Source organism: Microtus pennsylvanicus, chromosome 7 (assembly GCF_037038515.1).
Source record: "Microtus pennsylvanicus isolate mMicPen1 chromosome 7, mMicPen1.hap1, whole genome shotgun sequence".
NCBI lineage: Eukaryota > Metazoa > Chordata > Mammalia > Rodentia > Cricetidae > Microtus > Microtus pennsylvanicus.
Genome location: NC_134585.1, coordinates 46,262,260 through 46,289,772, shown reverse-complemented (window position 1 = coordinate 46,289,772; position 27,513 = coordinate 46,262,260). Strand labels below are relative to the sequence as shown.

Genomic DNA, 27,513 nt, shown 5'->3' with positions numbered 1-27,513 from the left:
CGAGGCCAGCCTGATCTACAGAATGAGTGCCAGGGCTGGGCGATGGTGGCGCACGCCTTTAATCCCAGCACTCGGGAGGCAGAGGCAGGCGGATCTCTGTGAGTTCGAGACCAGCCTGGTCTACAGAGCTAGTTCCAGGACAGGCTCCAAAGCCACAGAGAAACTCTGTCTCGAAAAACAAAAAACAAAAGAAAAAAAAGAAAGAATGAGTGCCCGGGCAGTCAGGTCTGTTACACAGAGACACCCTGTTTCTAAAAACAAACAAACAAACAAACAAAAGCCTTATGTACCCCACCATGGCAAGTTTTTCATTTTCTTTGCCCCTGGATCTTTGTCATTTCCCAGGGAAGAAGGTGGGCAGTGCCCTAGTCCTTGGACAATGAGGAGCCTTTAATGAGACTGACACCAAAAGTTTGCAGAAGGAAACTTCTTTATTTTTCATTCTACCCAACTCCAATTCTACCTAGGTTGCATTCTATTTTTTTTTTTTTTTTGGTTTTTCGAGACAGGGTTTCTCTGTGGTTTTGGAGCCTGTCCTGGAACTAGCTCTTGTAGACCAGGCTGGTCTCGAACTCACAGAGATCCGCCTGCCTCTGCCTCCCGAGTGCTGGGATTAAAGGCATGCGCCACCACCGCCCAGCTCTAGGTTGCATTCTAAAAGATTTTTCAGAGAAATCTTTCAGATTTGGGACTAGAGGAAAAAAGTCACATGATTTCAATCCAGGGTAGAAAACGGAGAAGTGTTTCTCTGGGCTTTGACCCACAGCACCTCTGCCTCCGTCAGAGCTTTGACAGCTGTGGGAAATCACTCAGCCCCCTATAGTTTATGTTGATCAGTCATCCCTCATTTCAGTGCCTCTGAGAAACAAAGGCATGGCCCACCCTTAACCTCTCTGCTGGATGCTGGGGCCAGAATCTTCTGAAAGGACGGTGTGTTCTGTCCATGACTTCTTAGTTGCAACCTATCTCGATGAAAATGGCTGTTTGGGACAAGTTCAGCAACAATTGCATTATTCATACTTGATTCTGGCTGGGCTTCAGAGTTTTAATCATCTAAATAGAAAAAAAAATCAATTGAACAATGACCAGTTTGATTCCGCACATGTTTACTGAGTCTGTTTTAGCTACAGAGAAGTAAGACAGCAGCGAGAAATGGCCTGCCTGTGTGGTGGCCATCTGGAAGGCTTCTGAAAATAGATGCTACCTAGGCTGTACCCGAGTCCAGACCTCAGGACAGGAGCAGATGAATTGGGATCTTTTGAGGTGTTGTATTTGTATGCTCCAGAGATATAGACATTGGCTAAGTTGTGGGCTTGGTCAAGGATGGCATTTCAGAAAGTGAAACATAACATATTGAAATGACCTCTCTTCTTGACTCTTACTTCTCATTTAATATTTCTCTTTTTACTTCTTTGGCTTCTCCACTGGGCTCCAAGCTTCTATTGTGGTGCTGGACAATTGTCTATATTCTGTCAATTATGTTTTAAATAAACACTGATTGGCCAGTAGCCAGGCAGGAAGTATAGGCAGGACAACCATACAGGAAAGTAGAGGTGGGTCAATGAGAACAGGAGAATTCTGGGAAGGAGGAAGCCCATTGCTCCCCAGTCCTGTCCAGACACCAAAGAAGCAAGATGTGACCACACTGCTGAAAAAGGTACTGAGCATTGTAGGTGAAGAGGGCCAGTATCTTAAAAGCTGTTGGATGAAAGAGTTCCCACAGCATTCGATAGACCAAGGTCTGTATACATGGTCCTTACTGTCCTACCACAGCACATAGCATGTGCCCAGAAAACATTTGTTGAAAGAATAAACCAGAAGATGCTGATGCTTTAACACATTAGGAATCCACTGGTTCAAGAGTCCAAGACCATTAACTCCAGAATTTTTAGAAGTTAGGATGATCAAGAAATGGACTAAGAGAAGAATGTATGCCTCAGGAAGGGGGAAGATGGGATCAGCAGAAGAGGAGAGACAGAGACAGAGAGACCGAGAAACTGCACATGCACAGGAATGGGCGGAGCTTGTCTCTTAAAGGGGGTGTGACACATGTGCACAGACTACATAGTGACAGATAGGATGACAGAGGACTTCCTTAACTGGAGCCAGTCCATGAGGTGGGATGCTGTAGGCTTTAGAAATCACATGGACCACATAACCCAGAGAAATGTGCAGCCTGTCCTTCTATGGTATGGTGGTTGCTTGGTTTTGTGTTTTGTTTTTGTCAACTTGACACAAACTAGAGTCATCCAAGAAAAGAGATCCACAATTCCACAATTGAGAAAATGCCCCCTCAGATTGATCATTGGGCAAGCTTGTGGAGCATTTTCCTGCTTGATTATTGATATGGAAGGGACCAACTCACTGTGAGGCAGTGCTATCCCTGGGCAGGTGGTCCTGAGCTGCATAAGTGAGCAAAACGAGTAAGACAGGTGGAGCAAGCCAATAAGCCACTTTCTTCCACGCTCTCTACCTCAGTTCCTTCCTTCGTGTTTCTGCCTTGAGTTCTCATCTTGACTGCCCTTAATGCTAGATTGCAGCTGTAAGCTGAAACAAATCCTTCCAAGGTTGGTTTTCGTCAGTGTTTCATCACAGGAACAAAAGAGTAAAGGATACACATGGGTTAGCAAAGGCAGAAAAGATGATATGAGCTTTAAGTGTGTGTGTGTGTGTGTGTCTGTGTGTGTGTGTTGCAAAAAAAAAAAACAATAAAAAAGAGGAAAGGAAGAGGGAAAGAAAATTGGATACTCATACTGGCATTTCTAGAACTCAATTTCCTTGTTTATTATTGTAAATATTTTTGAAACTATTCTTAATAAATCATAAATGAATGACTGCTGCTCCTTGATGTGAGCCAGAGTATGGTTCTAATGCTCTGTAATTAGCCATGTGTTATTACAGTAAAAAAACGGCAATGAGCTAATTACAGGTAATTGCGGTGGTGATGCAGAGTGCTTTGTGAGCACCCTGTGCTTATGAGACCATAACAGTGACACGTAAGAACCTTTATCTTCTCTCCAACTAGGTGTTAGGAGAGGCAATCTGCTGAAGGCAACCACAAACCGTCTGCCATGTTATCAGCTGCAGGGCGGGAGCGGGCAGCAAGAGGTGCTCAGACTTCGAGGAACCTGAGGTTCTTGGAGGTGAAACAGTCCCTTCTCTTAGTCACTAACAGGCACAACCAGCTCTAGCAGACATGAGCAGTCTCCTTTCTTTCCACTTTCTCCCTAAGTGCACACTCAACTTCTCTTGCCCCCTCTACTGAGTCAAGGCTACAAGGCAATTGTGCAGCCTTCACAGTTTTATTGAGAATCCATGGAGCAAGCCACAGCAGGGTGAGGTCTCTCCTCATCTCTAGACAGATCTGATTATGCCTGCTTCCCCCCGTGTTCCTGATAAAGGACAACAAATCGCTGAATTCAGAAGGGAAGTACCTCACCAGGCTGCCCTACGGACATTAAGTGAGATTTATTCTGGGAGTGGACAGACACAAGGTCAGTACTCAATAGGCGATGTTCTATTAGTAATTCTTTTGTATATCCAGAAGCTTCTCTTTGAAAACCACCTTGGTGCTAGGAACGTTCTCCTAGGACTTAAGCTAAAAAGATAAGCACAATGCAACCCAGCCCTTCCACCTAGGGGAGAAGACATATTTAGATAGATTTCCACTAGGCCATGTTACAAGCATCATTGGAGCCGGGGAGTGGCGGTGCACCCCCTTAATCCCAGCACTTGGGAGGCAGAAGCCTGTGGATCTCTGTAAGATCGAGGCCAGCCTGGCCTACAAGAGCTAGTTCCAGGACAGGTGCCAAAGCTACAGAGAAACCCTGTCTCGAAAAAAAATCTCTAATCATCCAGCTCTTCAGCATTAGGAGGGGCGTCTAGATGAGTCATGAAGGAGGTAGCAAAGTTCCTGGTAAGGTGGAGAGAAGGCCTTCATGGCTGAGAAGACAGAAGGCAGCATGCTGATGGCCAGGATGTTGGGACAAGCCTTAATCACTTTCTCAGTGTGGAAGGAGAACACTGTGCCGTCACAACCCAAGAGTTTTACTGTCAATCACTTAGTCACACACAAAGAGCACACGAAAGTAAGCACAGTCCTTTGCTAAGAGACTGTGGGCTTTGTAAACTGTCTTCAGGGTAAATATCTGAAAAATATCATCAGGCCTTTCATGATGCCTCCTCTTGACAACTGCTAACAGAAGAAAGTCTGAGCTAGCGAGATTGCTCAGTAGGTAAGGGCACTTGATGTCAGGTCTGACTGTGTGATTTTTATCTTTAGAATGCATATGGTAGAAGGAGAGAAAACTCAACTGACATGCACATGTATCACACATACGCTATGGGACGCATGGAAGACAGAACACACACACAGACACACACAGACACATGCACACACACACTCACCCCAAAAGTCATTTTTTTTAAAAAAAATTTCAAAGGACAATTTATCAAATTTCTCTTACTTAGTATCAATGGTTTAAATAGGCATGCCCCCTGCCATAGATTCAAATGTTTGAATGTTTGGCCCATAGGAAGTGGCACTATTAGGAGGTATATCCTTGGAGGAAATGTGTCACTGTGGGGACAGGCTTTGGGGTTTCATATGTGCTCTAGCTATGCCCAGTGTGAAACACAGTCTCTTTGTGCTGTTTGCAGATCAAGATGTAGAACTCCCCTTTTTTCCCGACATCTTAGGGAGGCTGCAGTGGTCGTCGCCACTCTCTGAGCTTCATCATGCCGCCCAAGGATGACAAGAAGAAAGATGCCGGAAAGTCGGCCAAAAAAGACAAAGACCCAGTAAATAAGTCCGGTGGCAAGGCCAAAAAGAAGAAGTGGTCCAAAGGCAAAGTTCGGGACAAGCTCAACAATCTAGTCCTGTTTGACAAGGCTACATACGACAAACTCTGTAAGGAAGTGCCAAACTATAAACTTATTACTCCAGCCGTGGTCTCTGAGAGACTGAAGATTCGCGGTTCCTTGGCCAGGGCAGCTCTTCAGGAGCTCCTTAGTAAAGGGCTTATCAAGCTGGTTTCAAAGCACAGAGCTCAAGTAATTTACACCAGAAACACAAAGGGTGGAGATGCCCCAGCTGCTGGTGAAGATGCATGAACAGGTTCAATCAGCTGTACTTTTGGAAAAATAAAACTTTATTAAATCAAAAAAAAAAGATGTAGAACTCCCAACTCCTTCTCCAGCACCATGTCTGCCTGCATGACGACATGCTTCTTGCAATGGAAATATTGGACTAAACCTCTGTTATTGTAAGCCAGCTCCAATTAAATGTTTACTGTAGACACATGGTGTCTCTTCACAGCAATAGAAACCCTAACTAAGACACTTAAGGAACATATTTAGCTTAGTGATATACAGACTGTAGGGTTTAGGGGTGATGGAGAATAAAGGAAAATCTATCACATCAATGGAACCTAGACTGCACAATGATTTTTCCATTGAGTTGGGGAAGAAAGGCAAACCCCCTTTGTCATTAAGCCCTGTTTGGCTTTTGTTCTGAAGGGGAACATGTTATAGTCATCAGGTTCTGGGAGGCTTGCTTTAAGAGATGAAAGCTGATAATAAGGGAACTCAATAGGAGGTGAGTATTTTATATTTATTTAATTGTGTGTGTGTGTGTGTGCATGTGTGCACACTTGCACGCTTGTATTTGAGGGGGTAAGAGGACCACTTGCTAGAGCCAGTACTCCATTTCCACTCTATGGGTCCTGGGGATAAAACAGGTTGTCTGGCTTCATAGAAAGCACTTTTTACTAACCATCTTGCCCACCTAAAGTTTTGATTTTGAAGATTTTTGTTAGCAGAAATACAGAAGAATGATCAGACATTAGCAAGGTTGGGCAAAAGAAATGGAGACAAGACCAGTCAAGGAAGCAACTGTGGTCGTGAAGGTGAGAGTTGATGAGAGCCTGGAGGATGGAGGATGTGGTTTGGTGAAGAGCCAAAGCTAGAGCCAAGAGGTATTAAGTAAATTGTCATCTGGTAACTAAGTAGACATCTCCTATACAAGTCCATAAAGGCTGACAGCATGTACATCTTGTTCACTACTATGCCCTAGCCTATAGCACAGTGCCTGATAGACACAGAGCATGGGAAGGGGTTAGCTCAATGAATAACAAATGAACGAATAAACAAATGACATAAACAATGAGTGTCACTCACTGGTGGTTAGAGAAACTATAAAGGGATGTAAAAGGAAGGGAAGGCATGAGTCCTTGCTTACTGTTTTATGTCCAACATACTAGGTTTTAGAAAAGATGTTTTAGATACAACTGGAGACCAGGGGACAGTTTTATTCTGACAAGATAAATGTGGAAGTTGTCAGTGGACTGACGGATGGCCATTTATAAGACAGGGGTAGCTAAAAAACAAACATAGAGAATGAAACAAAGGGAACAAGGGGACGAACATATTGTTTCTGTGATGAACTGTTGGGAGAGGATTCGGAGGTGTGTGTGGAGGCCCAAAAATGTGAGCCTGTTTCCACCTTTTCTAAAGGTCCAAGAGTTGGAACTTCTATTTCTTCAAAGTTATTGTCTGTTTCTACCTAAAAGGTCCCACCTAGATTTAGATCAGAGAGTTCTGCTCTCTCAAGGTTATTGTCAACAGGTGTGGTGGCTAATATCCAGCCCTTGTATTTCTAATATTGAGAAGTAGATCTGTTTCTACCTCAAACAAAAGTCTAAGGACCTAACTAAGTTCCTACTCCCTTAAGGGGATAACAATGGATTCCACCTGGGGAGTGGTTTGCCAACAGAATGTTTTGGTGTAGGGTGTGAGCATTACTTATCTTGTTCTAGCAACAGAATGTTTAACTAAGAATATAGCCCACAATCTTCAACTGGTCAGTTCATTCCTTGTCTTATGTGAATGCAGGTTTTTTTTAATCTTACTCCTACCTTTTGGAGTCAGGATATTTAAGCAAATGGAAATTAAACATGGGCGATTTCAGTATTCACTGGAACTCCCTCCCCGCCCATACTATCCTATGCTTCTGTTTGTTTATTTTAACTTAAATCTTTGTTCTCTTTACTAATTTTTCCAATCCCCGTGCCCCTATAACCTGGTAAGTAGTACCTTTGTCAAAGCTGGTCTCCCACAGGTATCCCTTGTTGGAGGAGGTATGTCATTGAAAGTGGGCTTTGAGGTTTCAAAAGTCTAGCCTAGGCCTATTGTCTCTTTCTCTGACTGTTGTCTGTGACTCAGGATGGCAAGCTTTTAGTACTGCTCTAAGCACCATGCCAGCCTGCTTCTTGCAACAATGATAATGGATCAACTCTTTACAACTGTAGTCAAGCCCCCAACTAATAGTTTCTCTTTTAAGAGTTGCCTTTGCCAGAAGTTGGACAGACCTTTAGCTTTGTTGTGTCTTTTGTTGTTGAAATAGAATTTACATACACTAAAATTTACCATTTTAATGTATAGAGTTCAGTAGTTTGGGGCATTATGTTATCATAACCATGGCCATTATCTAGTCTAGAACATTTCCATCATCTCCCAAAGGAAATTGACCCTCTCCTGATCTCATTGCCTGTGGCAGCTATGAACCATCTTTCTGTGTCTACAGATGATGTTTTAGTCACTGTTCTATTGCAGAGAAGAGACACCATCATCATTTGGCAAAAAGTGGGCAGGCATGGTGCTGGAGCAGTATCTGAGAGGTTGACATCCTGAGCCACAGGCAAAGTCAGAGAATGGGCCTGGGTTGGGCTTTTGAAGCCTTAAAGCCTGTTCCCACTGGCACACCTCCTCCAACAAGGCCATAATTCCTAATCCTTTCCTAACAGTTCATCAACTAGGGACTAAGAGGTCAAATATATGAACCTGTGGGGGGGGGGCATTTTCATTTTAACCACCTCAGATGGCCAACTCTAAATATTTTTTCAATGAATAGAATAATAACAGTCTGGAATTTTCCCACAATGTATCCAAGGCGCTTCCAGTTGTGTGATGAACTGGTCCTTCAAACAGAAACTTAGTGTTCAATCTTTCTTGTTGTCTGCCAGTCCTGAGTTCTTGGGTTCACGTGATCTTTATGTTTCACTTCTTGGATATCTGAGAATGAAAGACACATGTCACCACAGTGGGCTAATGTTTAATCATCAGCAAATTTTCTTATATTCTCATCTTTGGTCAATAAGAAGACTCTTCCAGACTTCAGCTATGTCCCTCAATGTCCAAATGGTGGGTCCCTTCATCAATTCACAGAGTATGCAACATCCGTATGCTGAAAGGAGTCTCAGTTATAACTACAGCTATCCCTGGTAAATATGGCCCCTGGGAAACTTTCTTCTCTTGCTACGAGAGTCCTGGATGTGTGCAGGGCACACATATAGTTATATCTGGTTTTAAATCCTGGGGGCAAAAAGTAGAAGTTTTTCTTTTATTGCTTGCAACATTAAGCTAACTATTATATGGAACTTTCCCTACAACTAAACACAATCCAGAATAGTACATAATTCCTATAAATTGCTAACCAGTTATCAGGAATAGCAGTTTTTGTTTTTGAAATGTGTTTGAGCCAGATCCTCCTGTCTCTGCCCTGTGAGTGCTGAAATTAAGTGTGTCACCACTCCTGGGCCACCATAATGGTTTTTAGTTTTTAGTTGCAGCTTTCTGTAGACACATAAGTTAGAAGCACCCCCCTGTCTCTGATGCATACTTTTCTTTGTCATTATATTGCTGTGATCTAATTACATCATGCATCTTCTAAATTTAGGGTTTGTTTAGGAAGAAGCGTTAAAATTAGCACCCGCAGAAATGTTACAATTCAGGAATTCACATTATTTTGTTAGTGGTATAAAGAAGTCCTTGGCTGGTCTTTTTGCCTCCTGTTATACTCATACCAGGAACTAGTTATGATCAGATCCAAGGCTTCCAAACTCCAGATGAGCCCAGGGGTCCTGAGGACCCAGGGGCAATGTCTACTTGTGTCTGTTGTCTACACGAATTGACTTGCTCTCAGAAATGTTCTGTTGCTGGTGGTTGTTTTGTTTTCTGGTGTTGGGCATGGCACCCGGGGCTGTGCTCATGCTATGTTAGCATGCTACCACTGGCCTGCACTACCAGCTCTTGATGTTTCGAGACTGGAGCTCACTGTGACCTCACTGTGTTGCACAGGCTAGACTGACACGTTCTGCCTCAGCATCTGAAGTGTGGGGGTTATGGTTGCACACCCTGTGTCTGGCTCAAAATTGTCAATTATTTGTTATAAAGAACTAAAAAGAGGGCCAGGAGAGTTGGCTCAGCAATTAAGAGATTTTCTGTTCTTGCAGAATACCCAGGTTCTCTGAATCCACATCTGACTCACAACTGCCTGTAACTACAGATCCAAAAAGTGCGTCACCTTGTTCTGACCTCCCCAGGTACCAGTATGAGAGTGGTGGACATTCATACATAGAAGCACATACACAAAATACAAATAGACAAACATTTTTTGAGGACAAAAAGAGTGACCAACTCCAAATTAAAGTGAAGTGAGCTCTCATGAGCCCTGACCATCTCACTGTGAAATGAGACAAAATGGATACACAATACAAGAAAACCATTATTCTTATTTAATCTTAGCCTGATATACCCACAGTGATTTGTTTGTTTGTTTGCTTGGTTTTTGGTTTTTCGAGACATGGTTTCTCTTGGTTAGCCTTGGTTGTTCTGGAACTCACTCTGTAGACCAGGCTGGCTTTGTACTCACGGAGATCTGCCTGCCTCTGCCTTCCGAGTGCTGAGATCAAAGGTGTGCTACCACTGCCTGGCCAACGCACGGTTTTTGTTTTCCTTTCAGTTTCATTCTGTCTATGCAGCAGTTGAGATTAGATTCGGGATTGCTTTCTCTAGTTGTCTAGCTGCAAGGGATCCGAACAGAAAAACCAGGATGAAGATACTCTGATGACAGAGTGTCAGGAAGGCTAGATCTGATTTCAGTTTGCTTTTTTAACATTAACATTCAAGTTTCTGTGAGTTCCGCCCACAAGTTTCACTAAAATAATACATCTTTTCTTCCAGCAGGAAAAAATGAAGGACTTTTTCATTCAACCCCTCTCTTTTTATATACTTTCAGCAAGCCCTCATTAAGTGTTAGGCACAGTGCTAAGTACATGCTGTGTGCCTTTCATTTCATTCTATAAATAATTGCAACAAGTGGGTAAGATAATTATTTCCATGCTACACTTAAAGACTCTGATTCACAGAGGGCTTAGGTTACTGACCACAGACTCTGAGAAGCCCTAATGGGTCCCAGACTTGGGATAGGCTAAGGGACAAACACATCTTTTTAATCAGTACACCAAGCGATGAAAACTGAATGACCCTCAGTCCTCCCCTGAGATAAGCCGACAATAGTAACTTGAGCTTTTTAAACAATTCTCCTTGCTGTGTACATTGTCACAAGTGGCTCTTGTGATAATTCTTTATACGAGTCTGGGCTAGTATAAACCAGCCTATGTACCAGAACTCCAAACACAGTTTATCATGTGTCACAATAAGGCCAGCACTGCCGTACCTCCTGTAACCATACAAAGGTTGATATATGATGTCTTCACATGCTCTTTGAGTGCACAGTAAAAGTTTTGTTGAAAACAGTGCAAGTTTGAATGGTTTGCAACATGAAACAGATCAAATTATTTTTTTCAGACTTTGGGAACAAATAGTTCCTAAACTTGCAAATTAACTCTTTTGTCATGCTGTACCTATCATGGCTTTAAAGGACAATCTGGAAGAACATGGTGTCTGGGAGACTGTGGACTGGTTCAGCAGTGTGGTCTTCTTATTGGGTTAACACTGCCAATTCAGATATCACACACTTCCAGATCTTAGAAAACTCTCAAGTGAAAATGTTATTGCCTGGTGGAAATGTTACATGCAGACAGGGGGTTGGGCTGTGAATTTCCACATACCAGAGAGCATCCTGAGCGTCCCTGCGGCAGAAGATCCAAAGATTTTTATTCAGATGCAAAAATAGAAAGGTCATCGTAGGCCTGTTTTCCCCGGAGTTACAAAATAAATAAATAAAATCATTTTTCCTGCCCAAACTAAAGTAGTGTATCACCTCATAGTAAGAAGTAGACATTTGGTCTCTTGAAGACCCAATAATTTTTATGTATTACTTTTTAAAGAATTTTTTATTAGCATATATTAATTCTACATAAATATGGTTTATTAGTACATTTTTTGTACATATGTGCAATGTATTTTGATCTTATTCACCACTAGCCTATTTTACCCTCTCTAGTTCTCTTCCTACTCTGGTTGATCCCCTTCCTTTTACCAACTAGCAAATAACTTCCCCTCTATGTTCACATATGTTTCTTTTGTTTTCTGTTGTCTAATTCGCTTCCTTAGGTTTCCTCACAAGAGTATGGGCACTTTTCCAATGGTAATACCACGGAAGAAATGTCTTTCACTCCTTATCAGCCATTAACTGCCTATAAATCTCCACAGAGGATGAGGACCCCATGAACCATGCCCTCTCTGTGACAGAATGCCAAAGTGTAAAATCTTATGTAGATCTTGTCCCAGAAACCACGGTTGTGAGATCAGGATTGCAACAGTGACTTCATGCTAAGAAGTCACTGATACACACACATCACTCATTCTTCTTTCTTACATTCTTTCTGCTCCTTCCTCTATGATATTCAAAGCATCTTATAGGCTTGGGATTGTTGTTTCATAGTGGCTGAGCATTCGATACTTATTCCCTATTCCCAGTATTTTGGTCAAGTGTGAGTCTCTGTGACTACTCTTGACCACTCTGGTGGGTGGGGTGGGGTGGGGATTCTTCCCTGACCAACACTAGTCTATGGTCCTAGATAATACAGAATTATTTAGAAGGATATACTATGTCTACTTAACCACACAACAGCGGTAGCTTACCTTGGAAGGCCTATGCCCTGCTTAGCTATAAGTTTTTGATTAGACCCAACGTGAGTCTTGTCGAGTGCCACTCAAATAAGATTAGAGAGCGGTTCATTACCCCATAACAGACTTGCCACCGTGGTTCCAGTGGGCTCACCTTGCTGTGCTGGCTGGTTTGGTTACACATTAGGTTCACACTTGAGTTAAGACTGTTGACTCTCCTCCACTAGAAACAGGCACACCACCTTTGGCACTGTGAGGGATAACTAGCAGACACCAATTATTTTTAAGAGACATGAATGATGAGAAAGCATTGCTAGCTATCCAGCAATTCTGAGAAGGTCAGTGGTGAACAGGTCATCTCACCCAGGTATCAACGCCTGGCTGTTTTCACATACACATATACACACTTGTCCTTGATGAACTTTTCTATGCAAGATTGCCCCAGGAATGTTTCCGCAACCCCAGGCGTACAGGTATATAAAGTAATACTACAAAACAATTGTTTCCCAACCCCAGGCGTACAGGTATATAAAGTAATACTACAAAACAAACAATTGCCTATGGTGATAAGTCCTCGAGTAATCTGCTGAGTCTGAGACCAAGATGGCCGTGAGACTCTCCACTTTAGGAATGTCTGAGCAAAATAATGAGTGCTGGCCATTTCCCTCATCATCCCTAGTGCAGATGTAACTCAACATGCAAAGGCATGGTTCAAAAGTTTCTGGGGACCCTGAGCAGCCTTCATTTCTGCCTCTTCCCAGAGATGTCCAGGCTGCTCTTGCATCCTGGAAAGCCAAAGCCTTCCACGTTAGCAAGCATTCGTTACTTTAGCCAGAGAACTCAGCTGTACAGCAAAGCTAAGAGGAAGGGGACCTAGACAGGTCCCCAGACTCTTCCAGGGTCTGAATCTGCTTCAACTACAGCATAACAGCCCAGAATCCAAACATCTTCCTTTGCGGACTGGAAATGATCCCACTCAGTAAACAGTTCACTTTGCTTCTGAATGTTTTGCCAAAGATTCACCAAATCACAGATTTTTTAATGTTGGGAATGGTAAAACATTGTTAGATGCTTCACTGGAACAGGGTGGGTTTAGACTGAAAGAGCTCAGGCTGGGCAGCCCACAAACAGCAGTCTAGCTGCCTCGGAACAGTAGCAAAGATGGACCTCTTACAGGCAAGCCTATATAGACCACCTTCCCTGGATTCCACCTTCCCACCCGGTTTCTTCCTGATAATGCAGGCAGCTTTTCAGCAGCAAAGTCAATTCGATTTGTTAACTGATGGCCCTGCTTCCTAAATGGATTAAAAGAAAATAATCATGATAAATACAGAGTGCATTGTGGGTGAAGAACTACTCCAGCCACTGGCGGGAGGGTGGGGTGGGGTGGGGGACAGGACTTACTGGATGGAGGTTACATGGGACTGCTTGGAACAGCCAAGTTATATGTGTGACGCAATCACAGCAGAAGTATGAGTCTTGCACAGGGGCTGTGAAAGTGTGTTTGCAGGGTTTTCTTGGGATGCAGCGCCTGTTTTCTCGGGATGCCATGAATGTTCACTCCAGGGCAGTGAGAGAAAAGAAGGCCAGTGTTGGGATCAGCTTCTGCAATGGTAGATGAAGTTTGTTATTCCCCATCCCGAGGGATTTAGTAAATGGTTTTGGGAAAGAACACAGAGTGCATACCGCATCGTTCGCTGTCTCAAGCCCCTGGTGGAGTTGCAGTTAAAGTCGGGGTGCTAGGGTCTGAAGGTGGGTGGAAGGAAGCGGCGTCAGTCAACTTCCTCGGCTGCGGTGGCTGTGGCAGCTGGGTGTGCACCAGGCTAAGCCGCCCTCCCCTGGGCCGGGAAGGGGCGGAGCTGGGCGTCACCGGCCCGGGTTGTCCCCTCCTCCCTGCCGCTTTCGGGTGCAGAGCCCTCCGCGGTTGCGGCCGCTCGGAGGGAGCTCTCCCGGAGCCGGAGGCGTGAGTGTGGCTGCCGGGGCTGGGCTGCGGGAGCTCGGTCGCGCCTGGTGAGTTCCGTCGCTGGGTGGTGGGGTGGGGGTGGGGGGACAGGGAGCGGGCGGGGTGCAGGTCTCCACTGCGATGCTGGAGAGTCTCTGCCAGGGCTCAAGAGGCGGGGATGTCAGAATCGAGTCCTTGGGGAGCGCCTGACCCGACTCTGCAGCGAGGATGTAGAACCGCATTGACAGGTGTCGCGACCCCAGGGGCTGGGATTGGGACCCGATGTTGGAGTTTCAGTACTGCTTTTTTGTTGTTGTTTTGTTTTTTTGTTTTTTAGAATGCAGGATAGACAGTCCAGACCGTAGAGTTGGGGAGGTGCAGAGCCCTGAAGGGCTGGATCTAAGGACTCCGAACTGCGGTGTTGAGAAGCTTGGGGATGGGAGCCTGGGAAACTGGGGTTTGGGGTAGATGTCACGATGGTTAATTGAGGGTGTATGAACGCAGAGAGTAGGAGGGCAGGATCCAGGGGAGGGGGAGTCCTGTGCGCATTCTTGGGGCGCCCTCCACAGGGCAAAAAGAGGAACCCCGGAGGGGAATGCCTAGTAGAGGAAGAGCAGGACAGAAGGGGGTGCCGGAGGGAGGGGAACCCCGGAAAGAGTAAGATGAGCAAGGCATGAGCTCCTCCTTGAGAAGGATGGAGCAGGGTACTCATAGGAGAAGCTACAAGGAGCTTAATTGTGCTGAAAACCGAGGTTTGCTGATTTAGGAGCTAAGGTGAACTGAGGGACTGGAAAGCACGAAGTTGCAGAGGTAGTTGGCGGTACAGTGCTGGGAATATATTAGTCTTGGGAATGCTATCTTTTCAGTGGAGGTGGTTGTGGACACCCCAGGAGGGTATCCCCTTGACAGCAGATTGAGGAGCCCTAGACAGGACAAATGGGGTCCAGCACTCAGCAAGCCATGTAGTATTGGGAACCTAGTGGAAGAATGGCCAGTTAGTCATCGGGACCTGGAGGCAATCAAGTGTCTCAACTTCCTGAGCAGTATTAAGTACCCAGTGATAACAGAGGGACCCTTGGTCCTGGTGAGCACTTTGTCTTGCTTAAGTGGTACCTCATATTTCCGACCTGGGTTAGAAATGGCAAAAGGAATAATCATAGAGTGAGATTTCCGATACATAAGGGTTATCAACCTTGTGTACTTTGGGCAGAACACATATAATGTAGGTGTGTGTAGAGTCGTAATCCACAGGTACCATTTGCTCTTGTGCAGTCAGGGGCAGCTTCTGAGAAAACATGGAGGGCGAGAGCGTCAACAAGCGCATTGCATACCACAGGCAAACTTTAGTGTTCTAGAGTCCTGTAGTCAGTATCTGTACTAGCGAGGATTCCTTTTCCTGTGGTTAAGAGGAAACTGCCCTTGTAGAAGGTACTAGCCACAATTGCTCTGTTGAAGTTATTCGTGGCCTGCCCTCATGTCTGTTCCATCCCTGGCATCTCAGAGGATAGGTGTCTAAGACATATCTAAAAACGTAACCTAGGCTTTGTCTCTTTTCTGTTGTTGAACTTGGGTGTATAAGTCTTTCATTTAAAGTAATGCTGAATATCTGGTCGACCCACCCTGCACTGCTAGTTATGTGTGGTGTGTAGTTTATCTGTGTCTAACAACTGATTCATGGCGCCTCTGATTTCTTTGCCATTAGAAGGTACTTGTGTTTGGGAAAGAATTCTTTCCTTCCAGGCTGTGGGTACAGGAACATCCTCTGGCACACACCAAAATGCCTGCTCCCTGAGAAAACCAAGAGCTATTTTCTTTTTAAAAAACATTTTTGGGGACCGACAAGGACTCATGTAGCCCAGATTGGCCTCAAACATAGCTAATCCTTTTATCCCTACTTCCCAAATATTGTAATTACAAGTGTGTGCATTACCAGAAGTATTTATTTTTATTTTTATTTTTTTGGTGCTGGAGATCAAACTTAGCCTAACACATGCCAAGCAAGCACTCTACCCCTCAACTCTAGCCCCAATCTCTAAGAGGTATTTGAGGAACTGACATTTAGTGGGTCTGATTTTATTCATTCTGAAACAGGGTCTTCTGTGTATCCCTGGTTAGCCTGCAATTCACTATGTAGACCAGACTGGCCTTGAATTTACAGAACTCCATCTGTCTCTGCCTCCCTAGTACTGGGAATAAAGGTGTGTGCCACCCAGCTAGCTAAGTCTGGGTTTTGTTTTGTTGGGTGGTAATGGTGTGATTTTTTTTTAATTTTAATTTTATTTTTTGTTTGTTTCAAGTTTCCCTTTTCATTCAAGAAATGGAAATCTTCAATAACTCTGCAAACTAACAGGAGAGGCATGCTTTCATTTCAAAACATCATATTAGGACTTGCTTTGTGCCTACAGAGAGCTTGCTACATGGCCTGACCCTTGCATCAAAAATCCGAAATATTGTTGTTACAGCACTCTGTCTATTTATTTCAACATAAAGACAACCGAGAGGTTCAATTCTTTATTTAAGTATTAAAACAAATACATCTTTATTCTATATCCAAGTGAATATTTCTCCCCTTCAAAAGCATTCCTTTGGCAAGCGGGGTACTAAATCTAGTGATGCTGTCATTGCTGAGAATAGTCCTGGAGCGCCTGCTTTGGAGCTGTCTTCAGATGCTGCAGCGCATCTTGCTGATTGCCCCAGTGTCTGCAAACCTGCAGTTGGCAGAGACAAAGGCAGAACGAGGCCAAAGTGGGCTTCTGGAGAACCAGGGTTATACATACGGCAGTATTTCTCTCTGAGCTTAGTCAGAAGTTGTGTCATTTTATGACAGCAACTAGTCAACTTAGAGGCAAGAAGGAACACCCTGGGAAAGACGTAGAGGTCGCTGTCCACTTGGCTCAGGTGATCTGGGTTTATGGAAGGGCTGAGCAGCAGGGCTGGGAGTACATGGCAGAGCAAGCTCTCACTTCATAGTTATCCCCCCACTAACCTTTCCCCCACCACTTCCAATACCATAGTCCAAACCTTCTAGACAGTAGCTACTGGGAGAAATTTTAGATCCAAAACAGCCAGATGTAGCGGCACATGATTTTAATCCCATCACCAGGGAAACAGAAGCAGGTGGGTCTCTATTAGTTTGAGCCCGGCCTGATCTATATAGCAAGTTCAACCCAAACTACACAGTGAGACCATTTAAAAAAAATTAAGATACAAATCAATAAACGTACCACCTTCATTTGGGTGTTTATGCTCTAGCATATGTAGAAAAAATAACTTAGAAATACCCTTTAATTGGTATTCCTTCTAATGTATTAAATCATGTGAAAATAAATCTCTTTTCTCCTTGATGTTTTTGGCTGGGCGGTTTGTATTGCTGCAGATTTTTACAAGCAACAAAATAAGAGATGAGTCCTCTCTCCCCCGTCTCTCTCTCTCTCTCTCTCTCTCTCTCTCTCTCTCTCTCTCTCTCTCTCACACACACACACACACACACACACACACACACACACACAGTACCCAGGAAGCCATGCTTATACATGCTTATGCCTAGCGCTTGAGTTTTGAGTTGGATTTTTAACTTTCTATACAGGCTAGTGGAAGAGAATGACCTCTGAAAATGCATTTAACATAGGGATTCCGGGGCACACTGGAAGAAGCCAACAGAACCAGGGTGTAACCCCTCTTTCACTCCACTGTGGCTTGACTCTGGTCTAGGTGTGTTCTTGGCCATGTTGTTTCACCTCTTTGAAGCTCCCTTTCTACCACATGGATCGTAATTTTAATTTCAAGTGACATCTGTTTAAAATAGGAATAATAATAGGTGTGGACCCTGTGGCTTTGGGAGGAAGATTAAATGTGATTTGTGCATAACAGAATAAGTACTGAGTGGAGTCTGGCTATTTTAATAGTCAAATTATTTATTAGTAGGCTTATATTAAAGTTCTTTTGTTTTTATGTGAAAATTTATAAATTTTATAGGAAATGACAGTCTTTTTAGCTAAGCTTCGTATCTTAATATATGGATGAGAAATTTTTCTTTTTATCTTCCTAACATCTTCAGTTTTTGTTTTTAATTTTCAAATCGTGGCTTTAAAAGCAACTACTCTTACTTTACTTTTAATTTATATGTTTTGAATGTGAGCATTCCTGCTATGGTTTTATATTACAGCTCGGCATGGTAGTGAACATTTAAAGAAAAAAGTAATTTAAAAGTCTTCCCTGTAGCCCTTTCTTTCTACCCCATCCTATAACAATGCCCTTCCTTCTTACTTCCCTTTCCCCCTCCTTTCCTCTCTCCCCCTCCCTTCCTTCCAATGAATTACTTATAGCTCACTTAACAGATTTTGAAGTTACTAGCCTAGCACTTACTGCATAACTGGACATGACTGAACTTGTGATCCTCCCTTTGCTACCGTGAGTTCTGGGATCCCAGGTACCTGCTACCACTGTGCCTGGTTTATATGGTGCTGGAGATTGTTCCTAGGTCCTTATGAATGCTGTGCAAGTGTTCTCCCAACTGAGTTATGTCCCCAGCCCTGGGAATGATGACAATGAACATTCCTCTTTATTAAAATGGGAGTTCATTCTGTCTCTTTTTTTTTAAGGACAAAGAAGAACAATTTGTCATTCAGTTCTCAGCTGTTTCATAAATATCGGCATTAAGTTTTTCTGTGAATTTTACTATTCAGATATAAGCCGGGAAGATGGTATAGCAATTTTAATCAAATGATCAGGAGTTATTATAAAACATCATATTTCATGACATCTCCTGGGTTGGATACCAGCAAATGTCAGAACTGTATAGAGACATAAACTGTGGACTTTGCCTCTCCAGAGATCACATAGGTGCTATATACTGTCTTGGGAATTTGTACTTCTCTTGTTGCTGAGACAAAATAACTAATAAAAACAAGTTAGGGAAGGGTTTATTCGGCTCACAGTTTGAGAGAACGGCTCGCCATGGTAGCTGGTATGGTGGCAGAGCCAAGAGCTCTGCGGTCAGGAAGCAGCGGGAGATGAATGCTGATGTTCAGTTCATTTTCTCCCGTTTTCCATTTTATTCAGTCTGGGACCCCAGGGCATGGATGGCATGACCCATGGTCAGGGTGGGTCTTCTCTCCTCGATTAAACCTCTGTGGGCAAGGACAGGCCCAGCTGTGTCTCCTAGGTGATTTCAAAACCAATCAAGTTAAGAAGGAAAAAAGGCCATCACAGTTCTCCTGCCTTCATTTCTTGGAGGTGGTTTAGCTCTTTGAGGTTTAGCTCTCCCTCTGGGCTTGGCTGCCATGAGGGGAAATGACACCAAGGCACCTAGGGGCCAGGCTTAGTGGTCACACCAATAATTCTAGCCCGCAGGAGACAGAGACAGGAGAATTGTGAAGTCTAGATCACCCTGTGCTATATGGAGAGTGAGTCACATAATGATCCATAACTGTAGAGTGGGCTCGCATTATTGTAATATCATGCGTCCCTGGAGACTGGTGGAGTGCTGAGGGTTTTGTTGTTTGTTCCAGCAGTTCCTCTTCTGAGCAATGGCCTATGTATTTACTTATACCAGGAAAACAATACATAGCACATGCCTCACCCTAGCGTGGCGGCCATTAATGGGGAGGGAGGTTGGCTTTGCCTGCCTTTGGAGACTTGGCCATGTCTGGAAATATTTTTGATTGTTATAACCATAGGGAAGGTTGCTGCTGGCCTCTGAAGAAGGGAGGCCAGAGATGCTACTGGACATCCTATAAAGCACAGGACAGTCCCTCCAGACACAAAACTGTCCAAATGTCAGTCTAAAATGTCACTAACACCAAGAAGCCCAAGATGGAGCCCCAGATCTGGTGTCAGAATCAGCCTGTACTAGCATCCTGGCATCACTGCACCGACCTGGTGAGTTACTTGATTTGAATATCTACAGGGATATTCCAATAATGTCGACACATTGATATATCATCAAGAGATAATATAGAAATAAGTGAGATAGTCTATATGAAACACATAGGACACAACAGGAGCCAATAAACCATCACTTTTAATGTGACTCCGTAAAAAATAAAAATCCTTGGATTATTCTTCCAAAAGAGATGGAGTTGGGTCTTTAATCTGTGTACAGAAAGAATTCATATTTCTTGATCCATCCCTGTGCCCGAAAGTAGGGCAAGCATGGACGAGAGGTTCCTTCTGCAGTCTAGCCCAGGCTTGCCAGGCCGGTGAGTGCAGTCTGCAGGTCAGGAAGGACAGTCCCCAGACTTCTCTTGTGTAAAGACAGGAGGATGAAGGCTTTCCTTTTCTAGATAGCTTTACCTGGCAGGAGAGGAGAGCCAGGGCGAGAGACCCTTCGCTGTGCAACAAAGGCTCTTCTTTGCCCCTTTTTCAGGGTTCAAGCTTCTGCTACGTGCGCAGGCAAGGAGGTCTAGCACTGCACCTTTGCCTTTCCCTGGTCCCTTCCACCTTGCAAGGAATCCTTGTAGAATCCCTTTGCTCTTAACAAATCACTGTTAGTCACTTGCTTTTGGTCTCGTGAATCCTGACCTGACGCAGAGGACAGGAAAGCCCCCGCTCTACTTTGATTTCTCTTCGTTGCTGTTTTCTTCTTTTCCATTCGGTGTCACTGGAGTGAGTAACTAGCTAGCAGACCTTCCCCTGTGTGGGAGTAGGGCACATTCCAGGGAAGGCACAGTGCTTCTAGACAAGGATGTAAATAAGTGGCTTTTTAGCAGAAGGTTAGAAACCACGGAGCCTGTGGCTCTGTTCCTGCTGCACAGTAGACTTGCCTGGGGTGCCCCAACCCCATTGCAAACCACTCTTTGATTCTGAAAGTCAAGGGTCACTGCCTTGTTAGATTAATGACTTGCATAATAAAAAGGGGGGGGGACTGGCAGGAGACTGAGTTGTGGTGACTCATGCCTATCACCTCAACACTTGGGAGGCTGAAGCCAGAAAATCACTGAGTCCCAGGCCCAGCCGAAAATACCCAATGAGATCTGGCCTTAAAGAAATAACAAACACAGGAAAGTAAAAGAAGAAGAAGAAGAAGAGAAGAAGAAGAAGAAGAAGAAGAAGAAGAAGAAGAAGAAGAAGAAGAGGAGGAGGAGGAGGAGGAGGAGGAGGAGGAGGAGGAGGAGGAGGAGGAGGAGGAGGAGGAGGAGGAGGAGGAGAAGAAGAAGAAGAAGAAGAAGAAGAAGAAGAAGAAGAAGAAGAAGAAGAAGAAGAAGAAGAAGAAGAAGAAGAAGAAGAAGAAGAAGAAGAAGAAAATGCAAGGCTAGGGAGATAGATCTGCTGCTAAGGGAGCTGCATGAAGGTGGCCTTGCGTTGATCCCAGAACCCATGGGAAAAGATGAGGGTGGTGGCATCTGCTGACCCAGTAGTGAGGGTGGCGGTGCTGGGGGGAGAATCAGGGTGCCATGTGGATCCCTGCAGCTCATTGGCTAGCCAGCTTAGCCAATCAGTGAGCTCTAAATTCTGATGGACAGATCCTATCTCAAGAAATAAGGAAAGAACTCTGGCCTCTGCATGCACATTGGCAAACATAGGCACACATACCCACGTGACCACACACACACACACACAGGGTGGTACAAATAAAAACTTTTGTTTCGCTGCGCTTTTGTTTTGGTGACAGGTAGAGGCAAGTGCACAGTCAGGAAACATCGCTTCAGAGCCTTGCAGAAACTCACTAAGTCTGATACCTTCACCTTGTTTAACACTCGTCTGTGTGCTTCAGCCAAACACCTTTCAGGGCACTTTCATAAACCTTGTTAAATACAGCTCTGCTTCACCCTGTGTAATATGGACAACAATATCAGCACTGTGGTTTTTAAAATTCTTACTATACTTACATGTTTATTTAGGGGAGGATTGCATACATGCCGTGTCACATGTTGCAGTCAGACAACGACTTGTGGGAGCTGGGTCTCCTCCCACCATGTCTGTCTAGGCGACTGAACTCTGGTCATCTGTTAGGATAGTGGACATATTTCACTATCTAATTCTCCATTAAACTCTCCAATTTTTGTTATTAAAAAGAAATCGGGAAAGTGGAGATTAATTCAGGATTTAAGAGAGGTTAATGCAACCATGCAGCCAATGGGAGCATTGCAACCAGGGCTGCCGTCCCCAGCAGCCATGCCAAAGGGCACACATAAAATTATCTTAGACTTGAAAGATTGTATTTATACAATTCCTTTAGCACCTGGCTGCCACACCATATAGAAATATGGGCCTACAGTCGTCCCGTGTGGTAGAGAGGATTTAGTGGAAAATACTTTTACCTTCTGAACCATCTTACTGACTCCTAATTTTTTTTTCCAACTTAGGCTTGGGAATCAGAATAGTGTTGTCAAAATAACAAGAGAAAATGGCAAAAAAAAAAAAAGAAAGAAAGAAAGAACAGAACCTGGTACAGGACTTCCTGTCATATCTTTGTACCTCCCCTCCTCGTTCCCCCCACCCCCAAGCAGGGTTTCTCTGTGTAGCTCTGGCTGTCCCGGAAGTCACTCTGTAGACCAGGCTGGCTTCGAACTCATATATCCTCCTGCTTCTTCCTCCTGGAAGCTGGGATTAAAGACATGCCCAACCACGCCCAGTCTTTGTTCTTCTTTGAATTAAACAGATCCTATGAGAAGGAAGGAGCCTGGCGGGGGTGGGGGTGGGGGGGTCAGTTGGTTTCACATAATGAAATTGCCCAAGGCTCAGCACTTACCAGTGGCAGGCAGTGCATTTACATTGCTTCATTTAGGAATTATTTTTTAGTTCCATTTCCCAGACGAGGAGACTGAAGTCAGAGAGGCTGTCTCTTGTCCAAAAATCATGGGTGCTGCTCAAAGAAAAGTCTGACCGGTGTTCTCTGTTGTCTCAATACTGTTTTGTTAGTGTTTCTCTAAGCCTTAGATCCTTGCTGTAGCAGGAAGGAAATGCCCAGGACCAAAAGCATGCTGCGCTCCACTGATTTGAAGAAGAGCGCTCTACTACTCAAACTATTATTATTATCGGGTTTTCGAGACAAGGTTTCTCTGTATAGCCCTGGCTGGCCTAGAACTCACTCCATAGACCAGACTGGCCTGGTATGTAAGTGCGTAAGGCCAGGTGTGTAAGTGTCACTGGATGTGTGGGGAAGTCAGTTCTCACCTTCACCTTGTTGAGGTAGCGCTTCTCTGGTTACAGCGGCTCTGTCCTGAACTGTTTCTACTCACTCAAGTGACAGACGCATGCCACCACATCTGGCTTGTTCTGTGGATTCCAGAGATGAAACTCAGGTCATCAGACTGGTATGTTTGCCAGCTGAGCCGCTTGCTGGTTCTGCAGGGAGATCTTTGATGGACCTCCTGTGGTCCCATAGAAAACCATATTCACTTACTCATTCATCCATCAAAGAACCTGCCAAGTACCAGTGCCCACAATAGACGTTGTGGATAGAATGATGAGGAGAGATGCCATCTCTCCACCTTTGGAGGCTACATAATCGATAATTATGATAAATTTTAATATGCAACAGGTGTAACCATAATCCAGATTTTAAGAAGAGCTAACCTGCATGGCTAAGGCAGACCTCCCCATTTGGGCTGACCCAGTTCCTGACTTTAATCAACCCTGCCTCCCAGGCCTTTATGAAGGTGACAATGTGAGGTCTACTGATTTAAGAGTCTTCTTTGTGGACCTTGAGACAAAATGAAGAGGAGAGGTGATGACATTTTTGCTTCTCAGTTAATGTCATCAAAGACTGAAAGGGGAAAGAGAAAGAAAACAGGTTCAGTATCTGCAAACAAGAGAGTGTTTGCAGTTTGTCATCGGTGTCTGGAAAGTGTGTGTTTGCCCCATCTGCGGCATGGGCTCTTTTTAGCACAAGACACTATCCACTAGGGCTGTAGTCTGCAAACTGGAGGGAGGCTGTGCTTGCTCAAACCAATTGCCTACAGACAATGATTTTATGGGAAATGAAACCTTTTTTTTTTTTTTGGTGGGGAGGGGAAGCTTTCTTCTTGAACAAGAAATATTGATGAAAATATAATAAGCAGAGGATAACATAAAGTCAGCAATGGAAGGCAAGGATACCCAAAATCACTGAATTTATGTTCTGCAAAATGAATTCGGTGCAACAATCCCACCTTAGCTTTCCCACTCCTACACTTAAGAAAGACTACAGCGTCAACAGAATTCTCTTGATTTGTAGTGAAGGGGAATTCACCTTCCGCACGGGCTAATACTGAAATGGCTACAGTGAATGAAATGCCATGCAGGCAGGTGGTACTTCAGGGCCGTTTGATTCATCAGGGCTGCACAAGAGGCTCGGGTCCATTCAGGCAATGCTACTGCTATTTCTCAGGTTGCAACACCCCTCCACATCCTCAATTCACAGGGCTCCTGACCTCCTGGCCTTCCTCCCCATTTCTTTATAACTTCCCTTCTCCCGCCCCCCAGCTTTCAATCTCCCATGTAGCGAGAATCACAGGCCCATGCCGCCAGGCCCAGCCTCACTGATGATTTTCTGTTTCATCTGGGATGTTAATAGTTTCGGATCTTTGAAGCCGGAAAGTCACTCTGACATAGAGGTAATGGACGAAAAGGGAAATCTATGTTGCTGGGGTATAAATGGCATCAGACCACAAAGATGGGCTTCAGGCAAGAAATTTTCATTCATCTAAAGGGAATTGACCACTTAATAAATCCCTAACAGTAAACTAGACAGTAAGGGTTAAAGTTATGCTTAAGAAACATAATCTTTCTCTCTCTCTCTGGGTCTCAGTCTCTCTATATCTATCTTCCCCCCTCCATCACCCTCTCTCCCTCTCTTTTTCTCTCTCTTACACACACACACACACACACACACACACACACAGTGCCTTTCGGTTGTCACTTCATTCATAATTATAATAGTAATCCCTAGACTTGAATTGGGCCATGTTTTTTCTCTTTACTTTTTACTTAAAATTTTTCTTCAGGTATGAGAAATACTCTGTCACAATACGTTTACAGAAGCAGGGATCATATAAGAGAGGACAAATAGGCACCAATCACAATAATATAGCCATCCACACATCAACTCAGTGTAGAAGACTACAGCCGCATAAAAATCTTGCCTTGGGAAATAGAAAACTCTGAAGTGTCCGTGATTGTGTGATGTGTCTTATGCCTGCAGAACCACTGGTTTTAAGGACTAACTGAAGTCCAAAGGAGATAATAATACAACCATTCCTACAGGAAAGCACAACCTAGAAAGGTATACCAAGTAACTGCTTTGTTTGAGGCTCTGTGCGATGGACTTTATTTGTATTTTCTGCAATCCCTGTGGCAGTATGAGGAGAGAGCTGTCATTCCAGTTTACAAATGAGCGAAGGAGGTCTGCATCTGGTACCATACATCGCTTCATAATGATGGGGTTAGAAAATGCCGATTTAATTTTAAGTTAAGGGCTCCCGACTATCCAACCTAGAATTACTTCAGGGTCGAGCTTCCCATCCAGCTCAGCCCCTCATTGAAGAAATTAGAAAACTTCAGAGTTTCTGGTGGAGACTGAATTGGTACATGAGCAGCACAGGGTGGGGTTGGGAAAGTATCTTCAGGGGGAACGTTTTTCATTCCATTGTTTCACATGCCTGCAATCCCACAAGTCTGTGTGCCAAAGAGCTGCTCAAGTCAAGGGAATTTAGAAGTGCTTTGCTTTGGGTTGGGGTGACAACTGTTTGAAGACACTGCAGATCTATAGCTCTTTGTGATTGTGTGTATCAATAAAGGACAGGGTATAATTAATATTCAGTGCATTCAGATGACTTAGCAAACTTCCAAACAGAAAACTTGGCCAGTCATAGATGGCCTCAGGTGACAGTGAAGTGTGCAGTGCACCCACCCACGGCCCTTTGTGTTGGGCTCAAGTCCTGGCGACTGTAAGGGGGAATAATGCCTTTGAGACCTCCCCTGATCTCTAGCAGATTAGATTTATTGAGCATATATATGTTGTGTTAGTTCATTATATTCTCTCTCTCTCTCTCTTTTTAAATTTGTATTATGAATATTTTGGAACAGAATGGCAACAACCCTCTCCCCAGTTTCTCATCCAATCTGGATAACTATAGCCAAGTTTCTTTCTTTTCTTTTGGTTGTTGTTTGTTTTTAAAGACAGGGTCTCTCTACAGATTTCTGGCTGTCCTGAAACTCACTAAGGAAGCAGATTGGCCTTGAACTCACATCTGCCTCTGAGTCCTGAGAGTCCTGACTGCTGGGATTAAAGGCAGATGACACCACTCCTGGTCTGCCAAGGTGTTTTATATGTGTGTGTGTGTGTGTGTGTGTATCTTACCTCTGTTACACCCAGATCGCAGGGGTCCCCCAAAAACTACCAGAGTCCACACTCATATGTAAAAGCAAAGAGCCTTTATTCAAGCTTAAAGTTGGACTCTTTGTCTATCCGATGCAGCGGTTGAGAGTAGAGAAGTCCAGTCGGGGTAGGGTTTTTATTTTTTGTGGTTGTTTTTTGTTTGTTTGTTTGTTTTTTGTTTTTATCACTGTAGAGATTGCGGTGAGGCAATTTCCAGGGTTCATGACCCTGATTGGCTGACATTTATCTAGGGCGTCTCTGCAAAAAAAAAAAAAAAAAAAAAAAAAAAAAAAAAAAAAAAATTGGTGAGTCCTGGGCTCCGAGACTGCTGGTGGTCTTAATCTCATTTTATCTAATGATTGGAATGTCAGGTACTTCCCTTTAGACATTGGCCCTGGCTGGGTGGTGTCAGCTATGGCTTTTCCTGGAACTAGGTGCTGCCTGCCCTGGCAGCTGTGCCGCCTGGGCCCCCATGTGTGGCCAGGCTGCCTCGGGCCCTACAAACTCCAGATTATTTTGAAGTACACCCCAAATATCATTTGTCAATCCTCTAAAATCTTATTTAAAAGATAAAGACTCATCTGTATAATTCTTTCAGCTTCACAACAGCTCTAGTAATGGAATGCCATGATAGTCTGTGTCTCACGGTGAGACTGCAAGTTTACAGACTTGCTCAGGTCACTCGGCTTATAAGTAAACGGCAGACCACCACACACATGCTGCCTAACTCGACAGCCTGTTCTGCTTACCAAATCCCTCCGGACCCTACTGCTGTAGCTAATCCTCACACTAAAGGACCTTCAGAAGAGTGTATTCCCAGGACTGTGACTGCATTTTCATAAGACAATCTCCATATTGGTTTCCTCAAGCTCAGTTACCCCGCCGTGGCTGCAAACTGGATCCCTGTAGGCACACAGGGACGGAATGGTTGGGAGAGGCTCTGGTGTCATCTCTAGTGAAGAAAGGGCCAGCTTGAAATATTAATGAAGTCTGTTTAGTAAGGAGCATTGACGAAGCAGTCAAACCCTTGTTGTGATAGTTTGACGTGTTGGAGAAATCCACACTGAGAAGGGATGTGACAGGAAATGTGACTGCCATTGGCGGCCGCTACCGAGGGAACGGAAAGGTTTCTTTTCAAGTGAATTTCCCTTTGCTTTCCTCTCTTGGCAGAGGGAGTCAGTCTTCCCACTGTGTCTTTTCAGTTTGTTTGGAGCACAGCTCATTGTGTTTGTCTCCCGTGTCACACGGCTGCCTTCCCTCCCCAGCCCTTTCTTAGGTCTCTTGCCTGCTGGGTACAGCTTCCACTGCCAGAAATGCTTCCCCACTTGGGAGTCAGTTGGCTGACAAAACAAAGGAGATCTGGAGAGGCAAAACTTACCCCTCCAGAGACCTGACCTAG

General features: G+C 44.2%; 1 protein-coding gene, 1 long non-coding RNA gene and 1 pseudogene across 3 annotated transcripts in view; 2 read left to right on the top strand and 1 right to left on the bottom strand.

The window, feature by feature from the left end:
* Positions 1-4,722: 4,722 nt before the first annotated feature.
* LOC142853718 (small ribosomal subunit protein eS25 pseudogene) lies at positions 4,723-5,164 on the top strand (annotated as a pseudogene).
* A 5,746-nt stretch (positions 5,165-10,910) lies between these two features.
* On the bottom strand, positions 10,911-13,675 carry LOC142853719 (uncharacterized). The gene is made up of 4 exons (XR_012911242.1): positions 13,558-13,675; positions 13,276-13,476; positions 12,026-12,134; positions 10,911-10,991 (listed from the first exon to the last, which is right to left on the bottom strand). It is a non-coding gene; the product is annotated as an uncharacterized LOC142853719 (long non-coding RNA).
* A 77-nt stretch (positions 13,676-13,752) lies between these two features.
* The window catches only part of Paqr8 (progestin and adipoQ receptor family member 8), a 47,364-nt gene continuing 33,603 nt past the window's right edge, over positions 13,753-27,513 (top strand). The window contains exon 1 of one of the 2 annotated variants that reach the window (XM_075980645.1): positions 13,753-13,881. The gene's annotated coding sequence lies outside the window, so the exon portion shown is untranslated. The remainder of the gene's footprint in view (positions 13,882-27,513) is intronic. The other variant, XM_075980646.1, reaches the window with a different exon arrangement.